The 22,391-nt window shown below is 38.1% G+C and overlaps 1 long non-coding RNA gene across 1 annotated transcript; it reads right to left on the reverse strand.

Annotated features, from left to right (window-relative positions):
• Positions 1-1,263: 1,263 nt before the first annotated feature.
• Positions 1,264-7,375, reverse strand: LOC311429634. Its single transcript, XR_014688310.1, has 2 exons — positions 7,095-7,375; positions 1,264-1,652 (listed from the first exon to the last, which is right to left on the reverse strand). It is a non-coding gene; the product is annotated as an uncharacterized lncRNA (long non-coding RNA).
• Positions 7,376-22,391: the final 15,016 nt, after the last annotated feature.

A 22,391-nucleotide genomic window follows, 5' to 3' on the forward strand; every position in this document is an offset into this window, starting at 1 on the left:
TGTCCATCAGAATTTTTGAAATAAAAAATGTTAACTCAACCTACATAATGATGATTTCTGCTACATCTGCCGTAATTTGGATGATGATGAAGTGAGCAGCCAGAACCAGGCTCACACCTGAAAGACCATGCTTTAAAATTCTATTCCTTTATTTTTGTGTGAGTGTCTGAAACTGTGGATTTCTGAGGGAAAATCCCTAAGAAAACAAGAAATTCACTCAAAATATATCACTTAGCAGTACCCAAAATAATTAGCCATGCTATAATATTAACCCTGTTTTCCTTGTTCCACCAATTTCTCTTTAAAAACCTCAAAACTCCTATTTGTCTTTTAAAGTCCTGAAGGATTCAGATAAATAACTACAATTGTCACTGAAAGTTACCCATGCACTCCAAGGCCTCAGTCCTATAAACATGAGCTGTCCCCTCAGACTGGACAAGTTTTTTTAACACAGAGGAAGTTTCTCAGGCAGATTGGTACTGGAAAGATCAAGACCTGAAATGTCTCATTCATTCAAAGGAAACTATATATCTACATTTCTTAACTTAACCAAAAGAAAAATGATGTGCAATGCACCTGTGCCATTAGTGGGTTTTATTTTGCTTTGTTGTTAGTGGAGAGGTATTTTTGCAAAACAGAAGTGGGTCAGAAGAATATTGTGCAGCAATGAATGTCTCAATCTGAACAGTGATGACAACATATCATATGAAGAGCAATAGGCAGTACAACAAAGACACACTGGATTTGTCCAGCTTTAGTAGGACATGATTGACATTTACTCAGAAGGGAAACCACGGCAGATCAATAACAAGTGTTTGAACATCAGGTTTCACTCACAGCTCATAGCTAAATCAATTGCTGGCAACCTGCATGATTGATACACTATTTGTGACCCTAGTACTTTTTTGTTACTACCAAATTATCACTATTTTCACTATGAAGGAGATGGTAAAACTATGCCTGATATAACAGAAGAATTTGAAACAGCTAATAAGAAAACCAACAACCTCTACTTAGCATCACAGCAGGACTGAAAGTTATTTAAGGAAGCAGAAATAGTTGAGCCAACATACAACGCTGCAGAAGCAGGTTTTTCAAGGATGTTTTTACACTTATTAGCTTAGTTTTAGTGCAGCAATGCCCATGAGCTTCAGGTATGGAGCAGGATAACAAAGAACAAAAACAAACAAAAAATCATACTTCCAAGTAGTTTTAAATTGCACCAGACAATCCTATTTGTGTGCAGATCTACACAAAACAGGGTTCAGTTTTCAATACTGAGAGCAATGTATTTATTTATTTATTTTTTACTGCAAAGAAACTAGTGGCATTCCTGAAGAACATTTTACAAAACTTGATAATAAAGACTAACTGCCTTTTGAGTAGTTGATGCTATCCCCCAGAAGAACCTTCACTTTTCTTTATACCAATAGCCAAGTTTTGAAGTTTGAGGCTGAACTTTGCAAACTCTCACAGCTCAGTTCCAGGATGTCTGAACTTCACAAAGCTGGAGGAGACAATGAAACCATTCTAAATCCTAATCAGCTCTTGACACTTCCATAGAGAGAAGACATGTTTCAGGAGATGATCTGAGACTGTTTAATACAGGGATGCTTGAGACTAGCACCCTTTTAGAAAGGTTCCTGATGTTCCTGAAGCAATAGGACACACATGCACACACACACAAAAACAAACAAACAAACAAAAAAACCACATTATAAATATCCTCGGCTGACGTACAGAAGTGCATATAGGTATTTTCACAGGCTATAAAATAGGAGTTCAAATTGACCAAGAAATACATAAAACCTGTAATCTTCAGGATGCTATCTGTAGTAAAGATTATGTATTACAGATCGCAAACTATGTTAAAAAAATATCTTTGCTGTGGCAAAAGAATTGTTGCACCTTCCATAATTTCAAGCTCACATGCAGGCATGATAAAATCTTAACAACATGCCATTAAATACGCCTTTACAACATCCCTTCTGCCTCAGCTAGATATATCTGTGAATCCTCCCTTTGTGGTGGAGATTAAATAAACTCCCTGGACAACTGAAAAGAATTAAAGTATGACCTGATATTTTCTCTGCTTTACAACAATATTGTCTGTTGGTTTGTGCTGTATCCAAGATACTGTTCTCTGATCCATGCTCAGAAAACAGATATTGATGGTTTTAGCTGATTAGCATCTGTATACCATTTGGCATTTTAGTCTCAAAACATATTTTACAAAATGTTGCAGCAGGTGGTTCCTAGACTTCTGCATACTGATGCTCAGTGCAAATATCTCTTTGAATCAGCCAGCTAATGCCTAGAGTTTTTCTTCTATTTCAAACTAACTACCATACTGTTGACTTTTGCCAGTGGAGTCCAAACTTTTGACTGATACATGGCTTGCACCCTGTATGGAGGTATGGAGGTATTGTGTGGTCATCCCCACCCATCCTCCATTACAGGACAGGACATAACTATTAGCTGTTGAAAATGCAGGTAGTCCAAACACATCCAGTAATGCTGGGTAAACATCTGGACAGGCAACAAGACAGGGAAGCCTGCTTAAGTTATACACTGTAATGTATACAGCTGCTCCATATACATGCTCACACTTGCACCCGTCACACAACCAGAATACTCACATTTTAGTCAAGCACCAGACACACTTCAGGTTATGTGAGAAGAGAGAGGCTGTGAGGGTCCCTCAGGAAAAAGGGCAGAGGAGAGCAGGACACAGAGTAATTTACATGGTCAGTAGCCTGCTGACCAATAAAACAGTATTTCAGAACTTTCACTCATCTAACCTTTCCATTAAAATTCCCTGGAATTTCTTTAAACAATATTTTATTTCCCAAACCAGAGTATATTGGCATTAAGTGAAAAAAACAGGTAACTGTGAGGCATCTCACAAGATCAGTCACCGATGTTGAAGGCTTGTGGCTTGAAAGAGAAGACAAAGCCAGGGAAGTCAAGCAGCTTCCAAGAAAACATAAAATTTTTTCTTGAATTTAATATCTATTGCATTTCTTATAGTAAACACACAGCTCAATCCCCCAAATGAGGAAATGCAGCAGTTTTCAGAATTAGGAATGGGATCTCTATGAAAAAAAAATAAAATCCAGTCTTCCTTTCAAAAGCTGTGGAGAAGAAAACCAGTGAAATCATTCTCAGAGACACCTCCTCAACCCATCCATGGAAAATGGAGAGAAATTTCAGGAAATAACAGTCAGTCAACAGCAATTCTTCAGGGTCCTCCAGACCCCTGAATGGAATGGAATTGAAGCTGCAATCACTCACTGACATGTCTCCAGGCATGTCCTCCTCTGTAGGAGCCAAGAGCCATCAGGACAAGGATGGACGTCACGGTCTTGAGTGACCCAGGTTCAATACTGACCACAGGGCAGCTGTGGAGTGATTTGGAAACTGCTAACCCCCCACAACTTGCCACCACTTAGCCACAGAGAGTGAGAGCCTCCAGAGAGACCCAGGACTAAGAGTTATAGAAAAAACAACTGTGAAGTTTGTTTTAAGTTTATGACCAAGATGTCCTGTTCCAGCTTCAGGTCACACAGTACGAGCCTGCCATGCTATGCAGATGGCATCTGTGTGGAAAGCAGCAAAAGTAGGATAAGTTAACCAGAAAGTGTGTAGTGTCATAATAAGGATGATGAAGTACAATCATGTTCATATAAGAATAGTATTAATTAAGACTGCTGTGAAAATACAGAATTTTTCCTAATTCTCCTCTTCTTTCTTTTCCTCTCCTCTCCTCTCCTCTCCATCCCTTCCCTTCCTTCCTTTCTTTCCTATTACTATATTTTTTTCATTTTCATTAACTTGTGCTGGCTTAGGAGACATTCTTTTTTACACTTCCAAATTCTATAAAGTGATTTATGGACCACTGGAAATGATTTTACATATTCAGGCCCATGTTGCAACAAACTTCAAGCTGATGGCTGAACTATAACTTTTGAATCCAATTTAAATTGGCCATTTTAGCACAAAGCTACACACTTCTTTTTTTTTTTTTTATTGCAAATTGATAGAGGAGACATTCTCTGTTGTAAAACAAATTGTATTTTGTTTATTTAGCATTTAAATGTCCATTTCTAAAGCAATACATACCAAAAATAAAATAGAATCATAGAATCATAGAATATCCTGAGTTGGAAGGGACCCTTAAGGATCATCAAGTCCAACTCTCGACACCGCACAGGTCTACCCAAAAGTTCAGACCATGTGCCTAAGTTCACAGTCCAATCTCTTCTTAAATTCAGACAGGCTCGGTGCAGTGACCACTTCCCTGGGGAGCCTGTTCCAGTGTGCAACCACCCTCTCTGTGAAGAACCCCCTCCTGACGTCCAGCCTAAATTTCCCCTGCCTCAGCTTAACCCCGTTCCCGCGGGTCCTGTCACTAGTGTTAATGGAGAAAAGGTCTCCTGCCTCTTGACAACCCCTTACGAGGAAGTTGTAGACTGCGATGAGGTCTCCCCTCAGCCTCCTCTTCTCCAGGCTGAACAGGCCCAGTGACCTCAGCCGTTCCTCGTACATCTTCCCCTCCAGGCCTTTCACCATCTTCGTAGCCCTCCTCTGGACACTTTCCAACAGTTTCATGTCCTTTTTATACTGTGGTGCCCAGAACTGCACACAGTACTCGAGGTGAGGCCGCACCAGCGCAGAGTAGAGCGGGACAATCACCTCCCTTGACCTACTAGCGATGCCGTTCTTGATGCACCCCAGGATACGATTGGCCCTCCTGGCTGCCAGGGCACACTGCTGGCTCATATTCAACTTGCTGTCTACCACGACCCCCAGATCCCTCTCTTCTAGGCTGCTCTCCAGCGTCTCATCGCCCAGTCTGTACATGCAGCCAGGGTTTCCCCGTCCCAGGTGCAGGACCCGGCACTTGCTCTTATTGAACTTCATGCGGTTGGTGATCGCCCAGCTCTCCAACCTGTCCAGATCCCTCTGCAAGGCCTTTACACCCTCATTCGAGTCCACAACTCCTCCAAGTTTGGTGTCATCAGCAAACTTGCTCAAAATACCCTCTATTCCTACATCCAGATCATTTATAAAAATATTGAAAAGTACCGGCCCTAAAATGGAGCCTTGAGGGACCCCACTGGTGACCGCCCGCCAGCCTGACGCAGCTCCATTTACCATAACCCTTTGGGCCCTGCCCGTTAGCCAATTGCTCACCCATCGTATGATGTTTTTATTTAGCTGTATGGTGGACATTTTGTCCAGTAGGATCCTATGGGAAACCGTGTCAAAAGCCTTGAATAAAATAATAATAATAATAAAAAAAGAGCTGTAGTAATGAATCAGACAAATTCCAAATCAGTTTGATGCTTTCCTCCAGCATGGTGATTTTTAGCCTTTTCTCCATTTTCAGATGCCTCCTAACCTTTCATTGCAAACTGTTCCCATTTTAATTCTTCTTTCTTAGATCTGGCTGATTAAAATAGGAGAGAGTATTGCAGATGGGGTCTCAGCAGTACCTTGTAAAATGGTATGAACTCTCCCTCATTCCTACTGAAAATAACCTGTCAGAGACATTTTTGGATTGCCATTGCCTTTTCACAGCAATGGTGGCTCTCAGTTGTCCCATGGCCAATACACCCAGATCCTTCTCAGCATCAGTCATCCCTAGCTAATGAGCTCCCAGTGTAAAGCAAAAAAGTGATAATAGTCCCCAAGCCTAAGACCATTTATGCTCTGTGCTATAAAATTTAATTCCATTTCTATTACTCTTTTCCCTGAGGTCATGCAGTTCTCTCCACCATGATAGCCTTATCCTCTTTATGCTGGTGCCTCCTCACAGTGTCATCAGCAAATTTCATTTGCATCCTTCATGTTACTTTGCATCATTTGTTTTACTTTTCAAGCCAACACAACTAAAATAAATATTAACTAAAACCAGTCATGATGTATGTGGCATTACTCTGAAAATATCCATAAAGCTACAGTGAGCACAGCCTTAGATGTACAGCTAAAAACGTGCTCAGCCAAGCATGGACATTCCCGCAAGACTACCCACCGTCCCTCACCATTACAGCTCCACCCACATCAAGGACTATGCCACAAAGCTCTGTTGGAGGCACACTCCTACCAGATATACCAAGATATACACACTCCTACCAAGATATACACACTCCTACCAAGTATAGACTTGCCAGGCAGAAGCCAAATATTCATAACAGCTGTTATGGCCACTACCACTGGGGCAACAGCGGGCCTCCCTGCTGCACCAGAGCTGCAGTATCAGACCAGGGACCAGGATGTGCCCTCATGTGCAGCAGCTACCCAGGTCAACCTCACTGCTGCTGGGTCCCCCGGGGCAGCATGAGCGCCACCAGGAGCTGGGCCAACACACAACAGTCACAGGGTGTATGTAAGCAATCAGAGAAAGAAATAAAGGCATAGTGTAGGCCTTCCGGGTGGTGAACGCTACAGACGTCTCAAAATTTCATTTCGATAATCTTCAACTTGTCTTGCCATCGACTTTTAATGCCAGCTTGCAGGTGTCACATCTTTGTCCTCCAACTCTCTCCCTGGTCATGTAATACACACACTTTTATTTGAAGGAAGCCCAAATAAGTGAAACTCTATGGCCTTGACTTTTATTCTCAGCACCCCATGCAGGTTTTCTGAAAAGAACTGTTATAAAGATTTTTCAAAGAAATTGGGGTCACCTGCTGCAGTGAACTGAACATAATTGGGAAGTACTGTAGATATCCTCTGTTTGGAAATGCATTGCGTGTGGATGATGGCTAGTTCAGTTTTGTATGAGTTTCTGGCTTCGGATGCTATTTTTAAGAGCTGTAAATGGAGCAGGTCCTGCCCCCCCCCTCCACCCTCTCCTCCTACTCACTGATTTTTCATCTTAAATTAAATTGGCTACAAATACTGTAACAAATAATTTTCTATCTCTACACTATAAGAAGATAGGCACAGACAGAAGTTCAGGAACATACAGCATGCAGCATCTTTACAAGATAAGATCAGCAGTATGGCTTTCTGTCACAGGGTTTGCCTTTAAAAATTGTAATCGGCAGCTTAGCATGTTTATCATACACTAAGAAGGATACACTTACCACAGCTTGTGAAGAGAGATGTCTGTGATAAAAGATCACCTTCATGTTTATCAGAACCGTTTAATTGCCCACAGCGTGTGGCACTTGAAGATCTAAACTGTGGCCCTTACAGGCATTCACATTGAGAAAGAAAGGTGTTGCTATCCTTTGAAAAGATATTCTCAGAGTCACATGTTATAAAGGAAGCATCTTCCTCAGCCCAAATTTAAAAGGGGAACAGAGAGATATCTGGTTTTGCCAGCTTCCTTCACCCACACAGGTGAGAGGAGTTAGAAAGCAAATATCCCTTTCCTGCTGGCAGCTGCTGGTCTTTGCTTTTGCACTACAGAAATTAATAGAACAGCCCTGTCTGCTTCATTTGCTGTGCTTGAATCAGGAGACTGTATGCAGCAGACAAAATTTCCTCTCCAATCTTCGCCAGCCTTTCATAGCTGCCTACCCCAGAACTGGCCACAGAAGCTGAGAACTAACAACTATTTACGACTTGCTGATTCATCCAAGGGGAAGGCTGTTTTGACTTGCACCAGATAATGACTTTTATAGGGTCAGACACCAGCTGGAAATGGGATGCTTCAAACTCCACAAGTAAATGTGATCTTTGTGCTGCTTCATGCAGCAAAAAGAAGAACATGAGAGAACCTTCTCTGAACTCATGACCTCTTTAGAGCAACATGCTCAACACACAGGTTGAGAAGACTGAGTATTATTGCTATAAATCAGACCTTTCAAACAGTGGTCAGTCTTTTATAGATCTTCCCTGAATTCCTGTCACTTTATCTTCCTTCTATTGCAGATTTTAGGACTGTTTCCCCATTTGGCCCAGTCAAGCAAAACCAGCAGGACCTTACTGACTGTTTAAGCCAGGAGAACTCGATGAGAATGTCAGATAACTTGTAGCAAACTGTGCTCCTTCACAAGAAAGTGCAAGGCCTCCCTTCTTACCACTTTAAGAGGAATTCAAAAACATGCACTCATCCCATTGCATTCAGCTTTTGTCTTTCCAGAAGAATCTCCCATGGACTTTTCTTAGGCTGGACTTACCAGGACCATGCTACCTGACACACTTGGGTTGTATGAGAGCTATCATCACAGGATGTGCTTGCACGTCCCCTACACGCTCTCACTCAGTATGGTATTGAAATGAAAGTCCATTGTTCTGACTAGCTGGGTTCCAATTGATGGCAACTGAGTATCAGACAGAGAAAAGGGTTATTTTCTGAGGTTCAAACATGACATCTGCTTTCAGAAGCTCTAGAACTTCCTTAAACTGATGTTTTTTTTTCCCAACAATTTGACCCAGTCTACAACGTGTCAGTAGCATCTAGTCAAAGCCACATAGCAAAGGAAAAGTAATCCCTGAATCTACATCGTAACTCTCCTCCACACTGCAGCCAGCTTGAAAGACACACTCTTAGCAATTTTTCTACTTTGCTTCTTCCAGAATGTAGACTGATTCTGGGTAACAAGAAGATAATTCTGTATCTAATCCACTTATTTGCTATTTTTCTGGGGAGTAACTGGACAATTCAATATAAAGGCTCTTACTGAAATCCCATGCCAATCATAGTAAAAGTGTTCTCAGGAAAAAGCTATTCCTTTGCTTCTTCTGACACAAAGTTTTTATGTACTCACCATCTATCTGTTCTTCAGTTGTTGGCATCCCTCATTATATTAGCCTGGCAATATACAGGTGGAACTACAGCAGATGGCAACTTATACCTGCAAGCTTAATCTAAATAAAAGAAGTAACATAAGAACACCTTCTTCAGGAAGAACAGATTTTTCCTTATGGTGTAGAATATGAAAATGTCTGGATACCAAATGTTATGAATCCAGTAATAACATAAATCCCCTGATAATGACAATGGTTTGAATATTTTTTATTTGAATAGTTCTGCCTGCATTACCGATATCTATGTTGTTGCTTGGTAACTATTTTCTGATACTGGGAGACTGAAAAACATTTTTTCAAAACTAAATTCCAATTCTGATGCTATTAAGTCTTACATTTTAGTGGTTTCAGTCTGTCTTCTGTATTGCTGTCCATCTACAGCAATACTCTTGTAAATGTTCCTATGTGGCATGAACAGTTTTTTTCCTTCTTTCATTGATTACATTAGAGAAGATTCCAAGTCAGTTTACAAGTAAATATTTTACACTCCCTCCTCAGAAATAGATTGATGCAGTAAGAAGAGTCAGTGAAACAGTAAAGCGAGAATGCAGGTGAACTCAGACACCAACTGCATAATTCAGGATAAGTTTAATGACATAAGTAGAAACCAATTTTAAATTACCAGTGTGCAGAAATAAAATTACAACATAAAGTAGAAAAACAAATGAGTAGCATGGTACAGAGATTAAGATGTTTAGGTATTAGTCACATTTCCATGTATAAATTTTGTTGGTGGTGCAGTGCCTGCATTCATGTATTTTCCAGAAGCTATATTGTGTGGTCATGAAGATAAAGGAATATAATAATAGTAATTTTAATAACAACAATAATAAATGTAACACTAGTGATAGGATCATAACACAGTAATGAATAAAATACCGATGCTCTACTAAATTACTTGTTAAAATTTAACTCAGACAATAAAAATGATAATTAAAAAGAGGAAGGAACAAAATCCCACTGTACTATAGTTTTAAAAGTATATCAGCTTACTCCTTCACATGTTGCAAATTTCTTTTACAAAGCCATTTGTTTCCAATTTTATGGGTATTAACAAGTCCACTTCTGTTTCCTATGCTAGCATCTACAGCACTATGAAAGGTGGTAGGAAGCTTGTAAATCCCATGGTTTTGTTGACTTTTGTGTACTTCTATGACTAAAGAAATGGAGCAATTGTTTGAGACAGACCCTAAAACCACTTTTTAATCTCTGATAAAGCCAGATTGTACAGGAAACTGTCTAGGGAGCTATGTTTGAAAACAAAAATCCCACTAACCTCAAATATATGCGTGGTGACTTCCTGAAACATGACTGATTTTCATAAGTATCCACTGTTTGTTGTTTTCTAAGTTTTTGTTTTTTTTTTTTTTTTTTTCTGAAGGCATGAAATGAACAGTTCAGAACCATAAGGTTAGAAGATCAGAAGAAAGCATAAAGTGTTTATTTAACATTTACCTGTAGTAGTAAAATTTTAGCTGATAAGTGGGTAAATGATTACATCATTTCTATTCCAGTTAACTCTTGTAAAAGAAGATAGACTTAAAATTACATTAGAACTCCTTTTTTCTGACTTTGAGAGGAACAACAAAGTCTTCATGGTAGATAATGGAGTAGTTCTGATTCCTATGAGAATCCACAGCCTCTGGACTTTCTGAATAAGTTCTCTTGCATTTATGAACAATCAGACAATTTGATGGAACCTGGGAGATGCAATAGTGGCAAGGTTGTGTAAGGTAGAAATTGGATGATGTCCATTGCAAAAGCAACTGTCTAAAACTTCCTGTCACTCTTGAGGTAAAAGCTGTTTTCTCAAGGATTCAAAAAGAAAATTAAAAGCTTGTTTTCTAGTACTGGTCTTAATACAGTCCCAGCACTAGGAGTCTTTACCTAAATAAATAAATAAATAAATAAATAAAAGCTAGAAAGATCGTAGCATCATAGAATCATCTGGGTTGGAAAGATCTTCAAGATCATCAAGTCTAACTATCAACCTGACCTACTGAGTCTCATCACTAAACTGTGCCCCTTAGTGTGATGTCCACATATCTATTGAATACCTCAAGGTATAGGGACTTCACCACTTTTCTGGGCAGCCTATTCCAATGCTTGGCCACCCTCTCTGTGAAGAAATTCTTCCTCATATCTAATCTAAACCTCCCCTGTTGCAACTTGAGATCTGTCTGTAGGTTAATTCCATCATTAGATTTCTAGTATTATTAGTTAACATTCAGTAAAAAACATACTAGCGGTCTTATTCTTTTTGTTCAAACACCCAGTATTTACATTAAGACCAAGACCAGACATCTTTCAAAAACTATGCTGTGTTTCAGATATGCTGTGCTTCAAGAACAAACAAGCAGATAGATTTTTCTCTGTGTTACAGACCAAAAATATCAAACCGAAACCCTTCAAGCCTCTATTCATGGAATCTTTCACATTTGTTTCATCATTAAATAACAACATATGTACTTAATATTGTACAAGACATAATGGGGGAGCAAATTCCCCACTCCACCCCCCTCTCACCCAGAAATACAGCATCTCTGATAGCTTACTGTGGTGTTGATTTATTCAATCACATTGCAAACTGCTAGACAAAAAGAGCAGGATGTGGTCTTCGTGGTCCTATCATCCCAATATATTCAAAAAATATGGACTCCACACCAAGAAAAATGGTGGTGTGGTCAAGGAATACAGCATTTTGAAAGTAAATTGTTCTATTTATTTATTTATTGTGTGTGTGTGCATGTGCTTGTGTGGATGTTGAATTTCTAGGGGACATTTTTTTTTTTTCAAAACCATGAAAATCTCCTGAGATCATATGACTCAGTTTAGTAGAGCTTTTCAAATAGCAGTATCCTAGAACTAGAGTAGGTAATGCTGCTGACAAATTCAAAAATACGTTCTTTTCCTGCTGAGGGGAAAAAGAGCAGGTTGTTCGGGAGTTTGGCATTTCATGACTGTGATACACTAAGAACTCCATACTCCTCCTGAGCTATGGGAATTTAGCATGACTGTGATGCACTAAGAACTCCATACTCCTCCTGAGCTATGGGAATTTAGCATTCCAACACATCGAGCCCATGCCAAACCAGAAATTACTATTGCTGTTACTTTGGTGATCTTTTACAATTAGACATTTTCCTCATGTGTTTTGATGCCTTTGATCACTAATACTGCACTGTTTATTTCTCTCCTTTTATTACTGTCAAGGCTAAAATAATATGTGGGGTAAAAAAGCACTCAGAAAAGACAGATTCTAGTTTTATTCCCACACCCACACTGCAAAATACAGCATACAATAAATCTGCAAGTGAATCTGAATTTGTGACTTATATGGGCCATTAATATTTAATATATGCAGCACCTAGACTTTTGCAGGTTTGTCCAGTTCCTATCCTAATGTCCTATAAACAAGCTCCAGATAATTTCTGACATCTGTGGAACAGGAAACTGCTATGCATACAAAACTCAAACTGTGCTGAAGATGAGAAATGATCACAGAAATAAGTGTTAGAGCCCTTTGATCCCCCCTTCCTCTCTGCAGCAGTAAATATATTCAGAAAGGCAGCACTGTAGATTTATAAATGTTAGCACTCTGAGTGAAGTCAAACTAATTTACTCTATAAACTTCTCTGACATTATGAAAACTTTACAAAGAGATCATTGCATGTGAAGTATTAAAATACTATAATTTTAACTTAAAAAATACTCACCAGACATTTAAATGTCTGTATATCTTCTGTGTTTAGAACTGTTTTAAGAATAAGTGGGAAAACCATAAAGATGGCCAAATAAATTATGCCTTCTGAAGTTTAAGAGTAACACTAACATAAAATAAAATGGCATGAGTCCATTTTTCATAGATTCAGGCTCAAACGGTAGTCCCAGGCATCTAGGGAGAACTGCAGGAGAAGGAGCTTGCTCTGAATGAATTGATAGTGATAAGGGAGCCAATGATGCCAGCGGAAATGTCTAATATGGTTTAGAAGGGTTTTGCACAGATCTTTTGTGAGGCTGGCCTTGTCTCTTGGGTGATAAGCTAATGCACCATTTGTCCTGGGGGAAACCTATTTTATTGACGTCAGTTCAGAACTCAACTGGTTACAAATCTGAGAGTGTCTGAATAGGATGTATGGACATCTCATAGGAAGTACTAGAATGGACTATTTACAGGATAGATGACTCAAAGCTGTAAGTTACGGCACTTTGCCACACTGCTCATCTGAAAAGCATACACTCAACACCACTGCCTGTAGAATCAGATCAGCCTATATGGTAGGACAAACTGCAGTTGCACTTTCAGACCTTTCTCCCTGCTTATGCTCCATGCTGAGAGCTGGAAAAAAATGAAAGATCCCAAAAGGAGACAAAGCCTGGAGGCCAGCAAGTTCCTCATCACATCCGATCAGATAATGAGGTCTGTCAAGAATGCAGGTAAATAATGGGTGGAGGAGTACTTTTCCTCCTGATGTGAAGCTCACTTTCAGGAACAATTGCAGGTACCACTTTATATATAAAAGATATAGATGCTATAGCATCTATAACAAGCTAGGAAAAGCTTGACACCTTAATTAGTTCAAAACAGTGCTGTGAATCTCTTCAGCTGAAACAGACCTTTGCTCCACTCTCTGCAGTAGTTTTCTGTAGATTTTCAAATCCAGTCCTACCTCCTGGTTTTCATCTGAGCCTCAGTGGCTATCTATGACTCTGAGGTAAAGGTCATGCATGACATCCACATTTTCTGATGTTTGACTGAGGGACCTGACATCTCCTGGGTACTGGTCAGTTGATGGTTCTCACCACTTCTCAATCCTAAAGGAGGAAAAACAGTGCAATCCTAAACAGCAATGTCTATCTACTTCATATAGCAGTTTATGAATGTGGCTATACGGATCTCAGCACTCAAGTTAGACTGCTGAGAGCTAGCTGAGATAATTTTCTTCACAGCACCATCTAGTGCTTCTTATGCAAGCCAGAATTTTCTTTGACCTTGTCTTCTCTCACATAAATATACAAACATATATATATGTGTTTTAAAACAAATGCAAAATAAACTTAAAATAAACTTTCAAAAATAAGGTACTTGATGAATACTGGTTTTGTTTGTTTGTTGTTGTTTGTTTGTTTGTTTTCCACAGGGGAAATGAGAGGAAAAAAATCACAGCAATAGATGTGTAGCAACTTACTGTACTCTAGAAACAACTCTGATGAAGACATTACAAGAACCTGAACAAAGAAGGATGAAATGAAATAGAAAACTGTTTTGTCTGGACTAAGAGAGTGCTTGTGGTTAAGTGTGGGTTTGCTAAGACAGGCTCCCCTGCCCTCAATATGCCTTGCTCACTTTTTCTAACCCCAGAGAAACCTCATTGCTTGACATTGCTAAAACCTGTTTAACTTCACTGAATAATAAATGAAGAAGATAAATAGCTCAAAAAACACCAATTACAGTGTAAGATCTCAAAGTAAACATTCTCTGAGACTCCATGATAGTCATTACTAGAAGAAGCAAAAAAAGACCCCACAACTAGGTTTGTCTTTTGCTGTGTTAACAGCAATAATAGCAATAACAATTATAATACCAACAACAATAAAATAGAAAAGGAAAAAGGAACAAAAAAGGGGAAGCCAAGAGAAGGCAAAGGAAACATAATCAAGCAATATGCTTCTTTGATTTTATTTTTTAAAATGCTGGTCATGAAAATTAGCAACATACAGGGGAGGAAGCTATGCTAGTAGCCAGAGGTTGCCTAGGGATTTTTCATATGATCATCTTATATTGCAGTAAATTATTCTAACACAACTTTATGGACCTCACAGTGGGAACTAAGTGCCATCTAGACCTTGCAGCATCTATTTTTTAAATAGCTAAATACACTTATGTGGTTTGCCAGTACGTCACATGGTTTTTAAAGATAAGTATACATGAAGACAGTTTAAGCAGTGAAAAGTGGTTTTCTATGCCCATAAGTCATAGTGTTAGGTATTCTTAGAACCATCTATACATTAACTCTATGTTGATATATGCTTATATGTTTTTTAAACTTTTCTAGGATGTTAAGTGGACAAACCAGGTAGGATAATGAACCTTTTGGCAATAAGCTGAACAAAACAGAGACACAGATAGTAGGAATGGACACCAGAATACTGTATATTGTACAAAAAAAAAAAAAAAAAAAAAAAAATTTAGATGTACAAGTATACTACATCCACAAAATAATGTGTAGTCTAGTCTCATATCCATTGATAATAACTCTTTAATTTGACCTTGACAGCTTGCAAAATTCCAGGACTATTCTTAAAAGCAATTTTAGCAGGCTGTGCTTTCAAAACACTGATTTAGTGGTTTAACTTTATAGGGAAAAGTACATGTTTTAAATAGCTTTTTTTGTGTAAAATTTCCAAAGGGTATAGCAAAGGCAAACTAATGACTCCTGATGAAGCCATAAATGGAATTAGATAATACATTGGTATGAGCAGAAAACAGTATTTGATTTTAACACCAGCTAGGTAACGTCTAATTTAAATTATGAACTTAATTTAAAAGTTGGAGAGACTTGAGACAGTAATACATGTTCTTGTGTTGTTTTTGTATTTTTATTTGCTGCCCATCAAAAAATGAGGACATTATAGTGCTTGATGTTAAATTGTTCATCTGCTTATGCTGTTGGTATTTCTTCCCTGCTTGTGGCATTTCTGCAAGTAATTCTAGTTATTCTTAATCCTGATTCAAAGAAACAATTGATTTTCTTGTTATGATTTATTATCATTGATCAGTCTGCAAATAACACATTTTTGCTTTTGGCACACTGTACAGCCACAGCTAAGGTTACCAACCTTATTCTATTTCCCCCCTGTAGGGAAGTTAAACTATGGCTCCAGATGTGCAAACGTTTTTTCTGTGAGCAGATTTGCTCATGTGAATAAATCCTGCTGAAGTCACTGGGATAACTCACGTGAACAATACTGTTCTGCTTGGGATTGTGACACTTGGGCTTAGCTCAGCTGGAAATCCTCTTACTTTTCCTGTCTTTATGACACACATTTTTAAAGGCTTCTAAACTGTTTATATTAATAACCATGAATGTTGAGAGTCTGAGCCTACTTGATTTGTAGTTCTAGCATAACACTGAGGGACAGCAGAGATTCTTTACATTGAACAAACAAACAAACAAAATTTTTTTTTTAAATGTTGGCGTTATGAGGTATGCTGAAATGAAAGAAATAAACTTGCCAGTAAGTTCCCTGCACAACATAAAATAAGCATTGTTAACTTTTAGCTCTATCTCATCTTCAGGTTTCATCAGCCTGTCTTGTTTCACTCTTACTTTCACTAAATAAAAATCATCATTATATTGCTGTAAAACATAGCTAAAGGGAAAGATTTCATTCTGTCTACAGCTGAAAGATAAAATGTACCATAAAACATATTTATGTTATGTCCTAGAAGATACTCTTTAGTAAGTACTAAGCAAAAATATTTCTGACCTTCACAAGGAGAATTATATATGTTTTTAAATATTCCCTTGTGCTGGTGAATAGCGTGGCTTTCACTTGATTTTGGTATCAAAGTTCTGCAAGTACTCTCTACCCTGTACAAGATCAGACTTTGCCACCAGCAATTGAGGATGAAATGAAGGAAGAATTTGACCTTCTGTGCTCCCCTAAACAGCATATTAGTCGTGTTTTCTACTTTTCAGTAGTGGCCCCTTCCTCTTAGACAAGCAATGGATGACTTGTTGGAATCACAGATGTGGGTCAAGATGATGATAATAAACAAAGTGCCACTAGGACACAGTCTTAACATTGCATCATCTACCCCTCTTGCATTTTTGCTTTGAAGCATTTCTCTTAATATGTCTTTTTGTGTGTTTGAGGCTGGATATCTACAAAACAAATCATGTGCCACAGTACTTCAGAGCTTCAGTAAAGTTGGATTTAACAGGACATTCTCAGCAAAAGGTAGATTTGCTGAAATCATCAATGGATAACCAACATCTTGATGAATATTTGGCTTTAAAAATAGCAAGATCTAGCACAGCAAGGGGAATTGGAGAAATGATTTTTATAGCTCATCTGGCTTTGTTTTCCAAACTATATTTAAAAGACAAACAAACAGAAAAGAAACCACTAAGTTATTGGTTATTCAACCTCCAAAAATGGATACTTTTGATATTGAGAGGCTTTTACTTTCACAAATTTCCAGTCTGTGAATGAATATCCAACTAATGTGTACAATATGAGACACTTAAAACCACAGGTATTGAAGGCTCAGCAGCAATAAAAAAAAAAAATCAATTCTTTAATTTTTCTCTGAATCATCAATACCTAAATAGATGAAAGTAGAAATTCTTTATGTGTATGCAGAAGAAAAATAGATTTGGAGTGGAAACATTGTTTGGCAAGTATGAGTCTAATAGTATTTGAATTAGATGAGATATTGATCCCTAAAATAAATAAATAAATACAAATGCCCAAACCTTTTAGACTTCAAGTATCTACACAGTTAACCACCCCACTTTCAGTAAACTGTTAAAAAAAAGAACAACAAACAAACAAACAAAAAAAAACACAAAACAACAACAACAAACAAAAACAAACCAAAAAAAAAAATTTCTATGCAGTCACCATGAAGCAAAACTTCTCTTGCCTTTTCATTCAGAGGACAACAGCATGCCTGTATTTTCATGTGGCAGGTGGAAAAGTGCACAAATCCAATAGTGAAAAACTTTACGGTCCAGGCCAATCCAATTTGATAAACAGAGACTTTTAAAAATTACAGCTAGTTTCCAGACTGGTTATTAAAATAGCAACAGCAGCACAGAATACCAGCTTTCCAACAAGGCTTACTCAGGTTTGGAGTTCCATCTTTTTCCTTGAGCTGTTCCTGGAAAGTGAATGTTGTTAATTTGGTAGCGTATACTTAATCAGAACCAGAAAGACAGATCTTCAGACTAACAGTAGGTCTAAACAGTGCCACACACTCCCAGCTCTCCAGATGTGAGCAAGCTCCGGTCTGTGAGACATACAAACATCATTCCAAGTCCTAAACAATGTACCTTGCATTTCAGCTGCACTTTTTATCTTATATTAAGTTCCACATTCTCAGGTTATGAGGCTCAAAGGAAGCTGTTAGTACTCTACACCACCCTGGCTTATGGCGATAGCATTTTTATTGGCATTATTCCCCACAAAACTCCTACTGTTCACACACAGGCCACTCTATCTGTGTGCAGCCCTGCTTACAGCTGACAGCACCAGCACTGATTTGAAACCTGTGATCTGACAGTACTGTAGGTCATGGCTGAGCCACCCTTGCAGGTGCACCCCAGTTCTGTGAGGCACAGCATCACTTGCTACTAACCCGAAGTGCTCAGCATGCTCCAAACACAACCACAGAAATGTCTGTGTCAAATATGTGCCACTTTTCAGATCAGAGATGAGGGCTGGGATGAAAAAAGAGAGAAAGTGCATGTGATGCTAATTAATCTGAGAGGGTCATATTATGCAGCTGAGTAAAAGGGGTAAATTAATTCTCCCAAACTTATTTTGTCACTAAAAGACTTCAAGGTCTTGTTTATTATCCTCATTTAGGACCATCAGGAGGCTCACTCCTTTTTTCAATTTTTTTCCCACTGAAATGGCCACAAATTTCCACTTATTGAAAATGAAAAAAATGTTATCTTTACAAGAAGCAGATTGAATATAAACAAAAGGCATCACAAAACAGGTGTTAAAATCTTAAGAGGTGGAAGCACTGTAATGTGATTTTGGTACATGACTTAAATAAGATAGACTATGTCAATAACTTATCTCGCAACAGGAAAGCGGATCACCTTTGTGTCATAAATCCTCCTTAAAGCTTGACAATGCAAGTATGAGGGAAAAAAAAATAATAATAAAAAAAATAAATCTAATAAAAACCGTTTTAAAGATAGGCCATCACTATTTTCCAGTTTGGGGAAGGGAGAGTGGATGCTAGTTTTAAAATCTAAGTAAGTTCTAAATTCTTTCTTGCAGCCTGCTCCTCCAACTCTTACGGATATCTGGTATCTATTTCCCAGTCTTAATAGACCATTATGGATGAAGCACTGTCGTGCTATGACATGCTCATTGGTAGGAATGTGCAGTGACTTGTGAACATTTATTTGAGATTTTGCTACCAGATGGCTGCAGCTTTGCAAACCACCTGCCACGAAACTGAGCCATTCTGGCTCCAGTTTGAGCAGGAGCAGTGACTGCTCCAGCTTCCCATTTATGACTTCCCCAAGAGAGCATGAGATTGCAGATAAAGATGAGAGGGTGCAGAATGTGGAGCAGCACCTGCACTATGGACGTATCTTGGAATATCTTCAGTCTCTGCAACTAGCATTTTACTGGACTTGAGGAGGGGAAGAGGGAAGGGGAAGAAAAGAAAAAAAAAAAAAAAAGAAGATCAGCCAGTGGGTACAGATGAAGTTATAGCTGTGCCAAACCTCAAAATGACAGATACATAAAAGCAGCATCCATCTCTAAAATCTAATTTATTACAAAGAAACGGCCAAGGAAAAAAAAATCAGTATAAAGTCACTGGCTGCACTTCACTCTATCCTCTACATTCAGTCTATTATTTACTCTCTCTCTAATTTTCATTCATCTTACCTATGCAATACATTAAATATTTTATCTCAAGATTCTTACTACATATTTTCCTTTATAAGAATCCAGGAGTAATCAAAACATATTATACTCTACCACTTGCCGTGGAAACCCATGTTAGCAACTTCTGAATTTAGTTTACCAATGGAATAGTGTTTTGTCATATCCAGAGACTTATTTAAAATGTGTATGATACATAGAATATTGAATACATATATAAAAACTTGGGTAAAATAAAACTAAAAAGTGGGAGTTTTAAAGGTGTTTAAGGGTTGCTATGAAGCCTGTCAGGAGTCTGAGGAAAAAGTGAAAATCCCATTGAGGATGAAATTACTTGCTTAATAATCAGTAAAGTCAAACAAATGGTAAGGTACCTGATGATTCATGGCCTTAGAATATAAGGGCTTTCAAATTGAATTTTTTTTTTTTTTTTTAATTGTGGTCTTCTACACATCAGAAGACCCTCTTCAGCTTATGAGAGCTATGTGATATATTGTAATTCACAATAAGTAGGCCAGCAAATGGTACACATACATAGAATAAAATATAAATTACAAGAAAGTACAGTAGGTGATCCAAAACATGCAGCAAGTAGTGTGATTCTTCCATACAAGAACAAGGACTCTAAAAAAAGGTGAAGTAGTACAGTCTTAATTTTGAGTTAGAACCTTAATCTGACATATTTAGGGTTGCTAAAGTTTCAGTTTTCTTGAAGAGCTGGGTTGTCCCTCCCTTGATATTAGCTACATATTGCTACATTATAATATTTTAGTTCTGTGGTTATTTTTACCAATGCAACTCTGATATATTTCAAAAGGTTTCAAAGCCTTTGAAATGTTGGAATTTAGCAACATATCCACTAGATGTCACTCCATAGTCATAATACTTTCTGAATACACAGCATAAAAGGGACAACCAACTCTGCACTGATTTTTTTTTTCTTTAGACTCACAATTTTGTTCTTTCAAATATTCTGATAGTCACTGTTCAAAGTTCAGATGTGATGTCTGAAAGGTTGTCATTATCACTTCAAAAATTATAACTTGAAGCTAGTATGTTAACTCCATTTAGAAGGCCTGGTTGCCATCTGGAAGTTATGTATTTCTTTTTAAACTCTCTAAAAAAAAACATTTGTAGGCTGATGGACCTGATGCTAATGGGTAATTGTGCCTCTGGACCGTGAACACACTGTTCAACGTTTTGATCTGCATGATGCCTAATGACATCAATCTTTAGTGAAGTTGTTTTCTAGCTTATATATTCATGCCCTCTGGGTTTTTGTCATTCCAAGCTGCTTTGAATTCAGATCCTGCAAAAAAAATCATGCATTTACTAGGATGGATGAAGTCTGTTACACTAATTGCAATGGTATGTTTCTACCCGGAAGTTCTCTAGCTCCCACTTCCAAGCATTTTTTTTTTTTTTTTTTTTTTTTTAAACTAAACAAACTAAACAAATTTTGTCCAGCCTTCAACTGATTTCGTTGGCTTTCCCCTCTGGCTTCCAAATAGCCTTTCAAATTATGTGTGGTAAAACCATTCCCAATGTTCTAACACTGGCACCATTGCTTTAACACTGGCACTGTTGCATTAGGCTGTATTGGGATTATATGGTAAGATTTTGGTAGCATGGGGGACTGTGTGGGTGGCCTCTGTGAGCAGAGCCAAGCAGCTGTCCCATAGCAGATCAGAGCCAGCTCCAGCCAGTTCCAAAAGGGATCCACCACTGACCAGAGCCAAGACAATGAGTGACATTTTGGTTGTGCCTCTAGGAGAGCAGATTTAAGAATGGACTGAAAGGTTCATAAGAAAACAACATCTTCCAGCTTTTACAGAAAAGCCCCCTCTCACTTTTGGAAAGCGTCTGGAAAGACAGTCACCAGTTAACAACCCATTCCCTGAGGAACTGCACCTCAAAGGCAGTTATTGCATCTAAGGGTCATGCCTAAAGGCCTGAAGCCTGGTAGGCTTCACTGTGCTAGGACTCTTCAAACATAAAATAAATGGCACTTTCGGGCCATTTCACATTATCTTTTTGCAAGTGTATAGTGATGCTGGTTTGCTCACAAGCATTAGAGCATCTTTTGAATGAATATCTTTGTTCATTATAAAACTTGCAGTAGCTATAAGGCCCACAGTCTCCTTTTTTTTTTTTTTTCTTTCCAATGCACTTAGAGAAACAGAAGACATATTAATCTCAATACATTTCTATTGAAAACATTTTTAAAATGCATTTAGAGGCCTAAATACATCTAGACCCATGCAAGGGGATGGAGTCTAAAAATTATTAAATGCTCTGCATCATTGTAATGGGCCCCTGAATTACCTGTTCTTTCCCAAACTCATTTCCAAAAGCCCAACTATACATATATATTTTATTTTTACATTATTTTTATGACAATCCTGCCAAGGGAAGGTGGGCGGTATGTTCTGTAGTGAAAAATAACCCCTGTATATAATGGGAATTTCATTTTGATGCTTGTTTTCTATCATTTATCTAATGCTGGGTTGGAGATTTATTTATTTATTTATTTTTAATGAAACCTATATCTAACCTCTGCTTTGTTATGTTCAGCTATAGAAATGGCTCAAGAGAGTCAAAGATCTTATTATTGTTTTGTGATCTTGTTGTTGGACAATATTAAACTCTTTCATTGGTCTGGGATTCTAAAAGCATAGACTTTAGCCTTCTTAATCATAAGGCAAACAATCATGGAATAACAACCTTCACAACTGATTAGTATCAAGTATCACTAGTATCAAGGGCATAAAAAAAAAAAAAAGGAAAAGCAGGTGAAAGTTACAGAATTAAACTTTTTTGTTTGTTTGCTTGTTTGTTTGTTTGTTTGTTTTTCTTTTGTTTTGTTTTATTTGTCAGTCTCTGTTACTCCTTTCCCTCTTTGGCCACCAGAGTTTTAACACACAAAGCATGCTGTTTCACAAATCTACCAAAGGGTGCTAACAAGGGAAATAACAGGCCTTTTG

Source organism: Aythya ferina (assembly GCF_964211825.1).
Source record: "Aythya ferina genome assembly, chromosome: 1".
Lineage (NCBI taxonomy): Eukaryota > Metazoa > Chordata > Aves > Anseriformes > Anatidae > Aythya > Aythya ferina.